At 41.1% G+C, this 16,711-nt stretch overlaps 1 pseudogene; it reads right to left on the bottom strand.

Annotated features, from left to right (window-relative positions):
- Positions 1 to 2,142: 2,142 nt before the first annotated feature.
- LOC121483362 lies at positions 2,143 to 3,140 on the bottom strand (annotated as a pseudogene).
- Positions 3,141 to 16,711: the final 13,571 nt, after the last annotated feature.

Here is a 16,711-nt window from a genome sequence, read left to right as displayed (position 1 = left end):
TGTTCCAACTCTCTGAAGAAAGTCTATGGTATTTGGATAGGGAATGTATTAAATGTGTACTTTGCCCTGGGTAGCATTGACATTTTCACAATATTAATTCTGCCAAACCATGAGCATGGCATATTTTTCCATCTCTTTGTATCTTCCCCAATTTCTTTCAGAAGTGTTCTGTAGTTTTTAGGGTATAGATCTTTTACCTCTTTGGTTAGGTTTATTCCTAGGTATCTTATGCTTTTGGATGCAATTGTAAATGGGACTGACTCTTTAATTTCTTTTTTCAGTTGAATTGTTACTGGATAGAAATTACACTGATTTCAAGGCATTGATTGTATATCCTGCCACACTCCTGAATTGCTGTACGAATTCTAGCAATCTTCGGGTGGAGACTTTTGGGTGTTCTATGTACAGTATCATGTCATCTGCAAAGAGGGAGAGTTTGACTTCTCCTTTGCCAATTTTTTTTTTTTTTGAAATACAGAATTTTATTTAGAAACTGTTTAAAGTAGAAAAAAACCCTGTCAAGAAAGACCAGGTGGAAAATGGGTTCCCCATAAAATGGAATTTTAGGGCAACAAATGTCTAAAAGGCCACAAAAGAGAAATAGCACCACTGTTGTTTGAACAATGGCTAGTTACTTGCATTTTTTTGGCATTGTTAATCACTGAATCTGGGTTTTCCTCTGAATTCCACACAGAGCATGCACTACACAACAATTTTATCATAAAATATCTGCTTTCTGCGCACATTTTAGGACAAGCTACCACCAGGAACAAATCAAAACAAATACATCAGGGCCTGAACAATCTCAGTAGTGGGTGACACACATTTTGCAGAATTCTGCCAAACAAAGAAACTGAATAGGCTAGGGGCAAAGCAATGAGGAAGAGTTAAGGAATGAAATATTTTTTTTTTTAATTTTTATTTATTTATGATTGTCACAGAGAGATAGAGAGAGAGGCAGAGACACAGGCAGAGGGAGAAGCAGGCTCCATGCACCGGGAGCCCGACGTGGGATTCGATCCCGGGTCTCCAGGATCGCGCCCTGGGCCAAAGGCAGGCCTCAAACCGCTGCGCCACCCAGGGATCCCAGGAATGAAATATTTTAAATATTAATAATTAATTCAGGCACGGTATTGTATCTTCTGCAAAAGAAAATTAACATTTAGTAACACGCTAATGAATTTTATCTCCAAAGAGATTAGTGCACTGGCAAAGTATTCTGATAACAGTGGAGGGTGGTGGACAGCAGGTACAGAGAACACCCAGCCTTGCAGATCCTAAGGTAGCGATGGCCTTCACTGGTCACTCTCTTTGCCAGAGGTCCAGAAAGAACTTGCAGCGTGACCACCTGCCTGCTGAACTTATACTCTAAGCAGCAAACTTTAAGGAGCCAAAGAGGAGTCTCCAGTGGGCACAGGGAGCAGAGAAGAGAAACATGTTCAATGTAAACTTAAAAGACAGTAAAATGGTACATGACCCCCATTCAAATCCCAGAGATGTGGGCAAGTCCCCAAAGGTAGTTGTTAGATTTAGAAACTGGACACACCTCATTTCCCAAAAACACAATACATAGAAATTTCAGGGATAACTGGAAAAATCGTCAGAGAAATGTTCAATGAAATTCAAGCTCTTCAACATCTCAGGGCTGAAACGTGCCCTCTATTCATCCAGGCAACAATGCCTCTTGCTTCTTAGAGGAAGGATACGATTGGTCAAGGACACCAAATGGCTTTACAGAGCAACTTTTTAAACTTCCCTTTTGAGCCAAGGTCTAGGTCTTTGAGGATTCAAGTAGCCCTGCAAGGTCTGTGAACAGCAGATTCCAAAGGTCCAGAGGTCTGGCCCTTCCTTCCCAGACACCATGTCAAACATGTAAAATCTGTCATGGTACATTTTTTATTTTGAAATATGGAAGCATATTTTAAATACTCTTAAAACATTTATTTATTAAAACGTTCTCTGCCAAATTTCACAGTAGCTTAAAATTCAAATCAGTCTTTACATTTCTCTACTGAGGACTCCACCTCAGTGTATGACATAAAACACCTTCTCCAGCACTGAGTGTTACCAGCATCCACACAGTGAGCCCCATGGGCAGCCTCTCTGTTCCCCAGGTGACCCAACTAGATGTTAATACTGCTCTGCTACAGGGTAAAAGCTCCTAACTCAAACTCATTGGAAAAGGGGTTAAACTTCTGCAAAGTGCACTTTAAGAAGAGGTACTGTTTGCTCGTGAAAAGAAACCAGTGAGTCCTCTAAGAATAATAAAAGGGGATATTTTACAGTTAAGCACATGATTTGGAGTGAAGAATTCGGATGTTGCTTTGCTGGTCCAGGCTGTTAATACTCTTCTTGTTCCTCCTGTGGGCCCCCTTCATCAGGTATCACAAAGCCTTCATCTGTGGCATAGAGAATGTCCACGATCCTCTGCAATACAGGGCTGTTTTCCCCTTCCTTCTCCTGCAAATCAATTCAATGTTTCTTAGCTTTCCAAAGTAGAAATCTCTCTCCAAGTCTTTGACGGTAAATTTCAATACATTGACCTGCTGCATCAATTCAGCTGCTTCATCATCCCCGTTGTGCACACCAGGATTCTTTCGCACCACACCCGGGTCAGCCTTAGGGGTTGCAGTAGTTCTGTATGTTGCAATGGGCCTCTGTGGAGCTGCACTGCTAGAGCTGAGAGGTTTCTTCAGTTTGTTCAGAGCTGGAGCAACAAGGGAGGGAGCCACTGCAGTTACTTGACCTTGTCTGGCAGCAACAGGGTCATAGTCTTTTCCATCATAGTTTGCATCAAAAAACTTCTTGAACCACTGAACAAATTCAAAATTCTCCTGAAACTTTCCTTTTACTAATTTGTTCACAGGAATTATTTTGTCAACACCCATTCTCTTAAAACCTGCTTGTAGTAGTTTGAAGTTCTGTATGTATTCATGCTCTAGTTTAGCCTGGAATTTCACTTTCTTCAAGGAAATGGAGCCAGGGAAAAACATGTCCAAAAACTGACAATAGGCAGCCCCTGAGCACAACTGTTCAATCTTTGTCAGATTCAGCTGCAGAGACTCATTGATACAGGCCAGCATATCATGTCGACTTAGGTTATCACTGGTGACGGACATTGAGTATACGTTCACTGCCATCTTCGGCTCTCGGTGGGACCGCGTCCACTGCCTGTGCCTGGCTTCGATTCTGTCTTCCTCTCGTTCAAACCGCCCGACCTCCTTTGCCAATTTGAAAGCCTTTTTTCTTTTCATTGATTACTGAGGCCAGGACTTCTAATACTATGTTGAGTAGCAGTGGTGAGAGTGGACATCCCTGTCTTGTTCCTGATCTTAGGGGAAAGGCTCCCAGTGTTTCCCCATTGACAATGATATTTGCTGTGGGCTTTTCGTAGATGCCTTTTAAGATGCTGAGGAATGTTCCCTCTATCCCTACAAGCTGAAGACTTTTGATCAGAAATGGATGCTGTACTTTGTCAAATGCTTTCTCTGCATCTATGGAGAGGATCATATAGTTCTTGTTTTTTCTCTTTCTGATATGATCAAACACACTGATCGCTTTACGAGTGTTAAACCAATCTTGCATCCCAGGGATAAATCCCACTGGGTCACAGTGAATAATCTTCTTAAAGTTTTGTTGGATCCTATTGGCTAGTATCTTGTTGAGAATTTTTGCATCCATCTTCATCAGGGATATTGGTCTATAATTCTCCTTTTTGGTGGGGACTTTGTCTGGTTTTGGAATTAAGGTGATGCTGGCCTCATAAAACGAGTTTGGAATTGTTCCATCTCTTTCTATCTTTCCAAACAGCTTTAGTAGAATAGGTATGGTTTCTTCTTTAAACGTTTGATAGAATTCCCCAGGGAAGCCATCTGGCCCTGGACTTTTATGTCTTGCAAGGTTTTTGATGACGGCTTCAATTTCCTCCCTGGTTATTGGCCTGTTCAGGTTGTCTATTTCTTTCTGTTCCAGTTATGGTAGTTTGTGGTTTTCCAGAAATGTGTCCATTTCTTCTAGATTGCCTAATTTATTGGCGTATAGCTGCTCATATGTTTCTAAAATCATTTGTATTTCCTTGGTGTTGGTGGTAATCTCTCCTTTCTCATACATGACTTTATTAATTTGAGCCTTTTCTCTCTTCTTTTTAATAAGGCTGGCTAATGGTTTATCTATCTTATTAATTCTTTCAAAGAACCAACTCCTGGTTTTGTTGATCTGTTCCACAGTTCTCTTGGTCTCTATTTCATTGAGTTCTGCTCGAATCTTTATTAACTCTCTTCTTCTTCTGGGTGTCGGATCTATTTGCTGTTTTTTCTCTAGCTCCTTTAGGTGCAAGATTAGCTTTTGTATTTGAGTTCTTTCCAGGTTTTGGATGGCTGCTTGTATTGTGATGTATTTCCCCCTCAGGACTGCTTTTCCTGTATGCCAAAGATTTTGCACAGTTGTATCTTCATTCTCATTAGTTTCCATGAATTTTTAAAATTCTTCTCTAATTTCCTGGTTGACCCTTTCATCTTTTAGCAGGATGGTCCTTAACCTCCATGTGTTTGAAATTCTTCCAAAATTCTTGTGATTTAGTTCTAATTTCAAAGCATTATGGTCTGAAAATATGCAGGGGCCGATCCCAATCTTTTGGTATCGGTTCAGACCTGATTTGTGACCCAGTATGTGGTCTCTTCTGGAGAAAGTTCCATGTGCACTTGAGAAGAATGTGTATTCAGTTGCATTTGGATGTAAAGTTCTGTAAATATCTGTGAAATCTATCTGGTCCAGTGTATCATTTAAAGCTCTTGTTTCTTTGGAGATGTTGTGCTTAGGAAACTTATCGATTGTAGAAAGCACTACATTGAAGTCACCAAGTCTAAGTGTATTATTATCTAAGTATGTATTATCTTTGGTTATTAATTGATTGATATGCTTGGCAGCTCCCACATTCGGGGCATAAATATCGATGATTGTTAACAAGGACTTAAGTTCTCTTGTTGGATAGATCGTGAAGTATGATATAGTGTCCCTCTTCATCTCTTACTACAGTCTTCGGGATAAACTTTAGTTTATCTGATATAAGGATGGCTACCCCTGCTTTCTTTTGAGGACCATTTGAGTACCTTTCATTTTCAGGCTGTAGGTGTCCTTATGTCTAAAATGAGTCTCTTGTAGACAGCAAATAGATGGGTCTTGCTTTTTTTTATCCAGTCTGAAACCCTGCGCCTTTGATGGGGTCATTAACCCCATTCACGTTCAGAGTTACTATTAAAAGATATGAATTTAGTGTCATCATGATACCTATTCAGTCCCTGTTTTTGTGGATTGTTCCCTTGGACTTCCTCTTTCTATTACAGAATCTCCCCTTAGTATTTCTTTCAGAGCTGGTTTGGTGGCCACATATTCTTTCAGTTTCTGCCTATCTTGGAAGCTCTATCCCTCCTTCTATTCTGAATGAGAGCCTTGCTGGATAAAGTATTCTTGGCTGCATTTTCTTCTCATTTAGGACCTTGAATATATCCTGCCAGCCCTTTCTGGCCTGCCAGGTCTCTGTGGAGAGGTCTGCTGTTACCCTAATATTTCTCTCCATAGAAGTTAGAGATTTCTTGTCTCTTGCTGCTTTAAGGATCTTCTCTTTATCTTTGGAATTTGCTAGCTTCACTATTAAATGTCGAAGTGTTGAGCAGTTTTTATTGACTCTAGGGGGGATCTCTCTATTTCCTGGGTCTGAATGCTTGTTTCCCTTCCCAGATTAGGAAAGTTCTCAGCTATGATTTATTCAAATACATATTCTGGAACTCTGTCCCTTTCAGTGCCCTTGGGAACCCCAATTAAACGTAGGTTTTTCCATCTGAGGCTGTCATCTATTTCCCTTAACCTATCCTCATGATCTTCTTTTTTTAATTTATTTTTTATTCGTGTTCAATTTGCCAACATATAGAATAACACCCAGTGCTCATCCCATCACATGTTCCCCTCAGTGACCTGTTACCCAGTCACCCCCACCGCCCGCCCACCTCCTTTTCTACCACCCCTTGTTCGTTTCCCAGAGTTAGGAGTCTCTCATGTTATTCTAATTCTCTTCTCATGATCTTCTAATTGTTTTTTTCTTTTTTCCTCAGTTTCCCTCCTTGCCATCAACTTATCTTCTATGTCACTCACTTGTTTTTCTACCTTGTTAACCCTCATCGTTAGGACCTCTAGTTTGGATTGCATCTCATTTAATTGATTTTTAAATTCTGCCTGATTAGATCTAAATTCTGCTGTCATGAAGTCTCTTGAATCCTTTATGCTTTTTTTCTACAGCCACCAGTAGCTTTATAATCGTGCTTCTGAATTGGCTTTCTGACATTGAATTGTAATCCAAATTTTGTAACTCTGTGGGAGAAAGGACTGTTTCTGATTCCTTCTTTTGAGGTGCGTTTTTCCTTCTAGTCATTTTGCTCAGTGCAGAGTGTCCAAAAACAAGTTGTTCTGGGAAAAGGAGAAAAAGAAGAGAAAAAAGAAAAAAAGAAGAAGAAAAAAAAAAAAGAAAAGAAAGAAAATTTGGGGGGGAGGCCAACAGAAAACAAAAAACAAAGGGGAGTATCCTCTGATTCTATGTACTGTAAATCCCTCGAATTCCCCTGGAACTTTCCATGATGCTTGGCCAATAACTTTCTTTAACCCTATCTTCTAGCTGGTCTTCTGGGGGAGGTGCCTGCTATGCTGATTCTCAGGTGTGAGCACCTGGGGGAGCTGCTCAACTCCCTACCTGGTGCAGGGCTCAGTAGGAGTTGTTTATCCTGTTTATCCTGTGAGGCCACTGTGAGGCTCAGTGGGGGTTGTTTATCCTGTGAGGCCCCAGGAGGAACAACAACAGTGGCGGCCAGCTCTGCAGCCCTGGAGTCAGCTCCTGCAGTAACTACCACAGTTTCCCAGTCCACTCTGGCCTGGATGCTCTGAGGGCGGAGCCGCTGATCTGCACAGCTCGGGCCACCCAGCGGCAGGAGCGTCTTTGCTGTCCTGTGCCCTCCTGGCCTCTGCCTGTCCCGGGGGAGGCCCGGATTCTGGGCTGTGTATCTTGGTGCCCTGGGCTCTGGCGCCTGTGGGGCTGGAATCGCGCTCCCAGGGCCTGGCAGCTCACTCTGCCGGGAGCCGCCTCCGAGCTGCCAAGGGGCGCAGTCAGGGCTGTGGTGCAGCCCTTTAAGGAGATGGGCTGAGGTGTGTGGCACTCTCCCCCCGGGGCGCACGTCCTCTGTTAGTGTCCCTGGGAGTCTGAGGGCATCCCCACCCCTCCTGGGATCCTGCTCCAACTCCCTGCTAGAGCCTTTCCATGGGGGGGGGGGAGGGGGGCGGGGAAGATTGGTGAAGCTCCTGCTTCTTGGGACGAGGCTTTCCTGTCCTGGGGGCACTCGCCCCGGGGCCTTAGCTCTGCTCCTGGCAGGGCCCCTCCCTCTTGGATGCTTTTTATTTCTTTATTTTTTTTTTTCCGTCTTCCTACCTTGACAGAAGCGAACTCTTCACACTGTAGCATTCCAGCTGTTGTTTCTTTAAATCTCGGGCCGAATTTGTAGGTTTTCAGGATAATTTGAAAGTTATCTAGGTAATTTGGTGGGGACAGGTGACTTGGGGACCCTACTCTTCCACCCTCTTGCCCCCTCCCCCTTGCATATAATTGCTCATAATTTTCTCTTACAATTCTTTGTATTTTTGTGGTGTTAGTTGTGATCTGTATTCTTTCATTCATGATTTTATTTGAGTCCTTTCTTTTTACTATAAGTCTGGCTAGGGGTTTATCAATTTTGTTAATTCTTTCAATGAACCAGGTCCTAGTTTTGTTGATCTGTTATACTGTTCTTTTTCTGTATCATTGATTTTTGCTCTAATATGTAGTATTTTCCTTTTCTGTTGATTTTAGGCTTTCCTTGCTGTTCTATTTCCAGCTCTTTTAGGTGTAAGGTTAGGTTGTATATTAGAAACCTTTCTTGCTTCTTGAGGAAAGCCTGTATTGCTATATTCTTCCCTCTTATGAGCACTTTTGTTGTATCCCAAAGGCTTTGCACTCTTGTGTTTTCTTTTTCAATTGTTTCCAGGCATTTTTTAGTTTATTTTTTAATTTTCTGTTTAAGGGTCTCCTGGGTGGCTCAGCAGTTTGAGCATGTGCCTTTGGCTCAGGGTGTGACCCCGGGGTCCCAGAATTGAGTCCCACATTGGGCTCCCTGCATGGAGCCTGCTTCTCCCTCTGCCTCCCTCTCTCTGTCTATCATGAATAAATAAAAAAATCTTTAAAATAATTTTCTGTTTAACCCATTCACTATTTAGTAAGATGTTCGTTAATCTCCATGTATTAGTAGTTTTTCCTTTTTTTTTTTTTTGTGGTGGATAACTTCAAGTTTATACTGTTGTGGTCTGAATATATGCATGCTATGATCTCGGTCTTTTTGTACTGGTTGTGGCCCAGTATGTGATCTATTCTGGAGAATGTTCCAAGTGTACTAAAAAATAATGTATATTCAGTTGCTTTAGGATGAAATGTTGAGAATATATCTGTGAAATCCATATGGTTCAGTGTGTAATTCAATTCCTCTGTTTTATTTTTGATCTTCTGCTTATACAATCTCTCCATTGTTGTAATGAGGTATTAAGTTCCCTTACTATTATTGTATTATTATTGATATGTTTTTTTTAAGTTTGTTATTTATTTTTAGATTTCTCCCCATGTGGGGGCATAAATATTTACAATTGCTAGATCTGTTGTAGGATAGGGCCTTCTTCATCTCTTATTATATAGTCTTTGGTTTAAAATATAGTTTGTCTTATGTAGGAATGGCTACTTCATCTTTCTTTTGATGTCCATTGGCATGATGGATCATTCTCTACTTCCTCACTTTCAATCTGGAGGTGTCTTTGGGTCTAAAATGAGTCCCTTTTAAGCAGCATATAGATGGGTCTTGGGTTTTTTTAATCCATTCTGATACCCTGTCTTTAGATTGGAGCATTTAGTCCATTTACGTTTAGAGTAATTATTGAAAGATATAAATTTAGTGCCATTTTGTAACCTACAAAGTTGCTGTTCCTGTAGTTTGTCCCTATAACTTTCTAGTCTTTGTTGATTTTCATCTCTCTTTCCCACTAAAGGGGTCCCCTTTAATATTTCTTGCAGAGCTGGTTTAGTGTTCACAAACTCCTTTAGTTTTTGGTTGTTTGGGAAACTCTGTCTCTCCTTCTATTCTGAATGACAGTCTTGCTGAATAAAGTATTTCTGGCTGCATATTTTTTTATTCATCACATTGAATATATCATGCTACTGTTTTTTGGTGCCACATTTCTGTGGACAGGTCTGTTGCTAACCTGTGTCTATCCTTGTAGGATTCTGCTTTCAGAATTTTCTTTGTATTTTGCAAGTTTCACTATGAAATGTCTTGTTGTTGATGTGTTTTGTTGGTCTTTAGGGGAGTTCTCTGTGCCTTTTGGATTTGAATGCCTGTTTCTTTCCACAGTTTAGGGACATTCTCAGCTATAATTTGTTCAAATAAATCTTCTGCCTCCTTTTCCCACTGTTCTGTTTCTGAGACTCCTATGATATGGATATTATTGTGCTTTATGGAATTACTGAGTTACCTAAGTCTATATTTGTGATCTAATAGTTTTCTTTCCCCCTTCTTTGAAGTTTCATTATTTTCCATAATTTTACCTTCTATTTTTTTAAATAAATTTTTAAATTTATTTATGATAGTCACACAGAGAGAGAGAGAGAGAGGCAGAGACATAGGCAGAGGGAGAAGCAGGCTCCACGCACCAGGAGCCCGACGTGGGATTCGATCCCGGGTCTCCAGGATCGCGCCCTGGGCCAAAGGCAGGCGCCAAACCGCTGCACCACCCAGGGATCCCAATTTTACCTTCTATATCACCTATTTGTTCCTCTGATTCTTCCATCCTTGTTATGATTATGTCCAGTTGGTTTTTCATCTCAGTTATAGCATTTTATATTTCAGGCTAACTAGTTTTTAGTTCTTTTATTTGTGCAGCAGGGTTTTTCTGGTGTCTTCTATGCTTTTCTCAAATCCTGATGGTAGTCTTATGTCTATTATTCTAAGTTCTTGTTCGGATATATACTATTTATATCTATTTTGAGCAAATCTGTCACTGTGGTTTCTTCTTGATCTTTCTTTTTGGGAGAATTCCTTCATTTTATCATTTTGTATAGGTTTTTGCCTTTTGTGTGTTATGAAAGCTTATTATGTTTCCTGCTCCTGAGAGTAATGCTATATTATGAAGGGGTCATGCAATGTTCAAGGCCTGGCACTTCAGGAAGTGTTTCTGGTGTGTGCCTTGTGCATTCTGCTGTTGTGTTTTGGCTGCTGTTTCCCACAGGTCAGTCTTTTGCAGAGTTCTTCCTTGGTTGCAATGGGAATTATCTGGACCTTTAACTGGGTGTGCTAAGATTTGTTTGTTCAGATACACCTGGAAAAAAAAGCATAATCCAAAAAAAAAAAGAGAAAATGAAAAGAAACAGCAACAAAAAACATGCAAATTACAAATTATAAGTCTGATTCCAAATAGAAAGAAAAAAGAAATTTGATCTGAAAAAAGAGAAAAGAAAATGAAAAAAATAAACAAGTAAAAAACAAAAAGTCTGATTCCAAAGGGGGAAAGAAACCCTTGTCCTATTTCCACCAGAACTGAAGATAATGCTTGGAGCACTCTATGATCAGTAGACTTGATGCCTGCAGGAGGCCTATGCTGGTCCTCTGGGGAAGAGGCCTGCTACTTTGGCTCAGTCAGACCTGTCCTATTAAAATGCCCCTGCAGGGTGCAGAGAGGTGGCATTTGGTGTAAGCTTCTCTAGCCTCTACTGGGGGGCTCTGTGTTGCTTACTGAAGTCCAACCATGCTATTGGGTGGGAAGCAGATGACATTGACATTATTACACTCTCTGGTCCCCAGAGAGGGGACCTTGTTGCCATTGCTATCCAGGAAGCTCTCACAGAAAAGTGAACAATCCCCATGCTTGTGTCCCAGGCTTTTATCAGATCCCTACCCTCAGCCTGCCTGTCACAGGATCATTGGCATGCCTGGCATCACAGTTCTCCTGTGTTTTATCTCTGGCACACAGCTGGAATTCAAAACTCCAAATTTTAAAGGACCAGGAAAGTGCAGATTCACTTCCGTCCTCTGAAGGAGAGACTTACAGCACTGTGTCTAGTGCCATTTTGTCCCAGAAAAGCAGTCTCACAGGTATACATGTGCTTGGAGTTTATGGTGAAGCATAGTAAAAAGGTGTGACCAGGTTACCTGCCCTTTGTGTGCACTTCTGTCCCTTGCTGATGAACAAACGTCCAACAATGGCACCCGGCAGGTCTTTTATCCTTGAAGAGGCAATATACGTTTTTCCAAATGTTACTCCAAGAAGGGAGACATTCTCTCTCAGTGCAACCCAGGAGATCCCTACACCATGCTGTCCACGGCCCACTTCTGGAACTCCGCTGTCCTTCTCCCATAGAGCACTGCTGCCAACTTGGATTGACTCTGGCAAATGGTGGAGGACTTCTAAAACCTCAGAATTTGAGCTCCACTGTTTGTGAAATCTTGTGATAGTAAGTTTCTCTTGACTCCCTAGTCAATGGTTTGAAGGGAGGGTTTTTCTTGTTTGAACCCAATGCACTGCTCTCTTCCCTGTTCCTTTCTCTGTCCTCTCTCTGTGGAAAGGGGCTCCATTCTCTCTGTGGCACTGTGGCTTTTCTCTCTCCCAATTCATGTCTCTGCACTAGATACCTGGAATGTTCTCTCCCTCTAATTTTGCAGATTGTTCTCTTAATGCTTAGATCAATTTCTGAGATGTTCAAAATGATTTGATGTTGATCTAGCTGTGTCGGAGAGGTGAGGCAAACCCAGGATCCCCCTACTACTCCAGCATCTTAACTTCCTTCCCCATCTGTATGCTTTGTTTGGAAAAATGTCCAATCATGTCTTCTGTCCGTATTTTAACTGGATTATTTGGTTTTTGGGTTCTTATTTGTATGCTTTTTATATATTTTGGATACTCTTTATTTGATGTCATTTGCAAATATCTTCTCTCATTCTGTAGATTGCCTTTTATTTTTTAAATTTTTAAAAAAGGTTTTATTTATTTTTTCGACAGAGAGAGAGCACACAAGCAAGGGGAGGAACAGGCAGAGGGAGAGGGAGAAGCAGGCTCCCCACTGAGCAGGGAGCCAGATGTGTGGTTCAATCCCAGGACCCTAAGATCATGACCAGAGCTGAAAGCAGATGCTTAACCACCTGAGCCACCCAGCACCCCTGTAGGTTACCATTTAGATTTGTTGATTATTTCGCTCACTGTGCAGAAGCCTTTTATTTTGATGTAGTCCCAATAGTTTATTTTTGCCTTGATTTCCTTTGCCTCAAGAGACATATCTAGAAAAAGTTTATTAAACTGTACAAAGTAAATATTGTTAAAACTATAAAGATAAATTTATTTAAAATAAAAATCATAATGGAACATTTCTCAGTCAATTAAACTAAAAGAGTAACATTTAAGGATTTACTAGTGGAATATAATGTAGACCATTAAAGAGATCACATATTATTTTCAACTGCATATTGAGCTTTTCTTTTTGAATATAGTGATTGCATATTAAGTGATAAAGAAAACTTCACTAAATTCTAAAGAGAAGAAATCATACAATCAATATTCTCTGATCTCAATGCACTAAACATAGAAATTAATAATTAAAGGATAAACAATGATACATATATAGCTACTTGGAGATTAAACTATATCCTGTTCATAGCTGTTAGATCAATAAGAAAGTGAAAACTTTGGTTTCGGTCTGTTTAGAAAGCAACAATAAAGACAATATTACTCCTAAAAGTGTATGGGAAATGGTTAAACTTATACTGATGAAATTCGTAGTAGTTAACGATTTTCTTTTCAAATGAGAAATAATAAAAATAAACTAAGAATTCAAAATCAGTTTATAAGAAGGGTTATAAAAAAAGGCTAAGTAAAGCAAAGGGAAGGAATTAAAAATGGTAGAAGTCACAATAAAATTAATTAGAGAAGTGTAGGCTCAAGAAATAAATCCAAGAACTAATACTTTGAAAAAGTAATTTCTGCCAATTTTAATCAAGAAAAGAGGTAAAATTCAAATTTACATTAAAAATGAAAATGGTGGAGGCAAGGCAAGATGGCAAGATGGTGGAAGAGTAGGGTCTCCAAGTCATCTGTCCCCATCAAAATACCTAGGTAACTTTCAAATCATCCTGAAAACCGACCAATTCGGGTTGATATTTAAAGAGAGAACAGCTGGAATGCTACAGTGAGAAGAGTTCATGCTTCTATCAAGGAAGGAAGATGGGGGGAAAAAAGAAATAAAGAAACAAAAGGTATCCAAGGGGGAAGGGCCCCGCGAGGATCCCGGCCTTCCCCCAGGACAGGAAAGCCCAGTCCGGGAGAAGCAGGAGCTTCACCAATCTTCCCTGACATAAAGGCACTCGCAGAGAGTTGGAGGAGGATCCCAGGAGGGGCGGGGATGACCTCGGGCTCCCAGGGGCACTAACAGAGGAACTGCGTGGGGGGGGAGCCATACCCCATGGCCGAGCTCCCTAAAGGGCTGCAGCGGGGGCCCGGCTGGATCCGGGAGCAGCTCAGGGGCGGCTCGGGCAGAGGCTCCACGCTGAGGGGGCTGCGCAGCTGGGAGCACGATTCCAACAGCACAGGCCTGGCAGCACAGGGCACCGGGGACACAGCTCAAGATCCGGCCCTCCCTCCGGGACAGGCAGAGGCTGGGAAGGCAAAGGACAGCAAGGACACTCCTGTCACCAGGCGGCCCTGAGCTGTGCATATCAGGGGCCCCGCCTCCGGAGCATCCAGGCCCCTGCAGACTGAGAGCTCCTTAGTTACTGTGGGAGTTCACTCCAGAGCTAGAGAGCTGGGCTCGCCACTGTTGTTCCTCCTGAGGCCTCACGGGGTAAACAACCCCCACTGAGCTTCACTGTGGCCTCACAGGATAAACAGGTTAAACAACTTTCACTGAGCCCTGTACCTGGAAGGGGCACGCGCAGCTCCACCAAGTGCTGACACCTGAGAAATCAGCACAGCAGGTCCCTCCACCAGAAGACCAGCTAGACGGACAAGGGAAAACCAAATTATTGACCGAGCAGCACTGGAAAGTTCCAGGGGAAGTCGAGGGATTTATAGTGTACAGAATCAGAGGATACTCCCCCTTGTTTTTCATTTTCTAGTTGCTTCCCCCCTTTTTTCTCTTCCCCCATTTTTTTCCTTCTTCATTCTTTTTTTCTTTTTCTTTCTTCTTTCTCTTCTCTCTTTTTCTCCTTTTCCCAATACAACTTCTTTTGGCCATTCTGCACTGAGCAAAATGACTAGAAGGAAAAACTCACCTCAAAAGAAAGAATCAGAAACAGTCCTCTCTCCCACAGAGTTACAAAATTTGGATTACAATTCAATGTCAGAAAGCCAATTCAGAAGCACTATTATAAAGCTCCTGGTGGCTGTAGAAAAAAGCATAAAGGACTCAGGAGACTTCATGACAGCAGAATTTAGGTCTAATCAGGCAGAAATTAAAAATCAATTAAATTAGATGCAATCCAAACTAGAGGTCCTAAAGATGAGGGTTAGCGAGGTAGAAAAATGAGTGAGTGACATAGAAGACAAGTTGATGGCAAAGAGGGAAACTGGGAAAATAGAGAAAAACAATTAAAAGATCACGAGGATATATTAAGGGAAATAAATGACAGCCTAGGGAAGAAAAATCTACATTTAATTGGGGTTCCCGAGGGCGCTGAAAGGGACAGAGGTCCAGAATATGTATTTGAACAAATCATAGCTGAGAACTTTCCTAATCTGGGAAGGGAAACAAGCATTCAGACCCAGGAAATAGAGAGATCCCACCCCAAAATCAATAAAAACCGCTCAACACTTCGACATTTAGTAGTGAGGCTGGCAAATTAGAAAGATAAAGAGAATATTCTTAAAGCAGCAAGAGACAAGATATCTCTAACTTTTATGGGGATAAATATTAGATTAACAGAAGACCTCTCCACAGAGACCTGGCAGGCCAGAAAGGGCTGGCAGGATATATTCAGGGTCCTAAATGAGAAGAACATACAGCCAAGAATACTTTATCCAGCAAGGCTCTCATTCAGAATAGAAGGAGAGATAAAGAGCTTCCAAGATAGGCAGAAACTGAAAGAATATGTGACCTCCAAACCAGCTCTGCAAGAAATACTAAGGGGGGATTCTATAAAAGAAAGGAAATCCAAGGGAAGAATCCACAAAAACAGGGACTGAATAGGTATCATGATGACACTAAATTAATATCTTTTATTTTTATTTTTTTAAAATTTATTTATTCATTCAGAGAGAGAGAGAGAGAGAGGCAGAGACACAGGCAGAGGGAGAAGCGGGCTCCATGTAGGAAGCCCGACGTGGGACTCGATCCCGGGTCTCCAGGACCACGCCTAGGGCTGCAGGCGGCGCTAAACTGCTGCGCCAGCAGGGCTGCCCCAAATTCATATCTTTTAATAGTAACTCTGAACGTGAATGGGCTTAATGACGCCACCAAAGGTGCAGGGTTTCAGACTGGATAAAAAGCAGGACCCATCTATTTGCTGTCTACAAGAGACTCATTTGAGACAGAAGGACACCTACAGCCTGAAAATAAAAGGTGGGAGAAACATGTACCATTCAAATGGTCCTCAAAAGAAAGCAGGGGTAGCCATCCTTATATCAGATAAACTAAAGTTTATCCCAAAGACTGTACTGAGAGATGAAGAGGGACACTATATCATACTTAAATGATCTATCCAACAAGAGGACTTAACAATCATCAATATATATGCCCGAATGTGTGAGTCGCAAAGCATATCAATCAATTAATAACCAAAGTTAAGACATACTTAGAAAATAATACACTTATGCTTGGTGACTTGAATGTAGCACTTTCTACAATCGATAGGTCTTCTAAGCACAACATCTCCAAAGAAATAAAAGCATGAAATGATACACTGGACCCGATGGATTTCACAGATATTTACAGAACTTTACATTCAAACTCAACTGTATACCCATTCTTCTCAAGTGCACATGGAACTTTCTCCAGAATATTCCATATATTGGATCACAAATCAGTTCTTAACCAATAACAAAATATTGGGATCATCACCTGCATATTTTCAGACCATAATGCTTTGAAATTATAACTAAATCACAAGAAGATGTTTGGAAGGATTTCAAACACTTGGAGGTTAAGGACCATCCTGCTAAAAGATGAAAGAGTCAACCAGGAAATTAGAGAAGAATTAAAAAGATTCATGGGAACTAATGAGAATGAAGATACAACCATTCAAAATCTTTGGGATACAGCAAAAGCAATCCTGAGGGGGAAATACATCGCAATACAAGCAGCCATCAAAAGTGGAGAGAACTCAAATACAAAAGCTAACCTTGCACCTAAAGGAGCTAGAGAAAAAAACAGCAAATAGATCCTACACCCAGCAGAAGAAGAGAGTTAATAAAGATTCGAGCAGAACTCAATGAAATCGAGACCACGAGAACTGTGGAACAGATCAACAAAACCAGGAGTTGGTTGTTTGAAAGAATTAATAAGATAGATAAACCATTAGACAGCCTTAATAAGAAGAAGAGAGAGAAGACTCAAATTAATAAAATCATGAATGAGAAAGGAGAGATCACTACCAACACCAAGGAAATACAAACGATT

The sequence above is a fragment of the Vulpes lagopus genome, chromosome X (genome assembly GCF_018345385.1).
Source record: "Vulpes lagopus strain Blue_001 chromosome X, ASM1834538v1, whole genome shotgun sequence".
Taxonomy (NCBI): domain Eukaryota; kingdom Metazoa; phylum Chordata; class Mammalia; order Carnivora; family Canidae; genus Vulpes; species Vulpes lagopus.
This window is presented reverse-complemented; position numbering and strand designations above follow the sequence as displayed.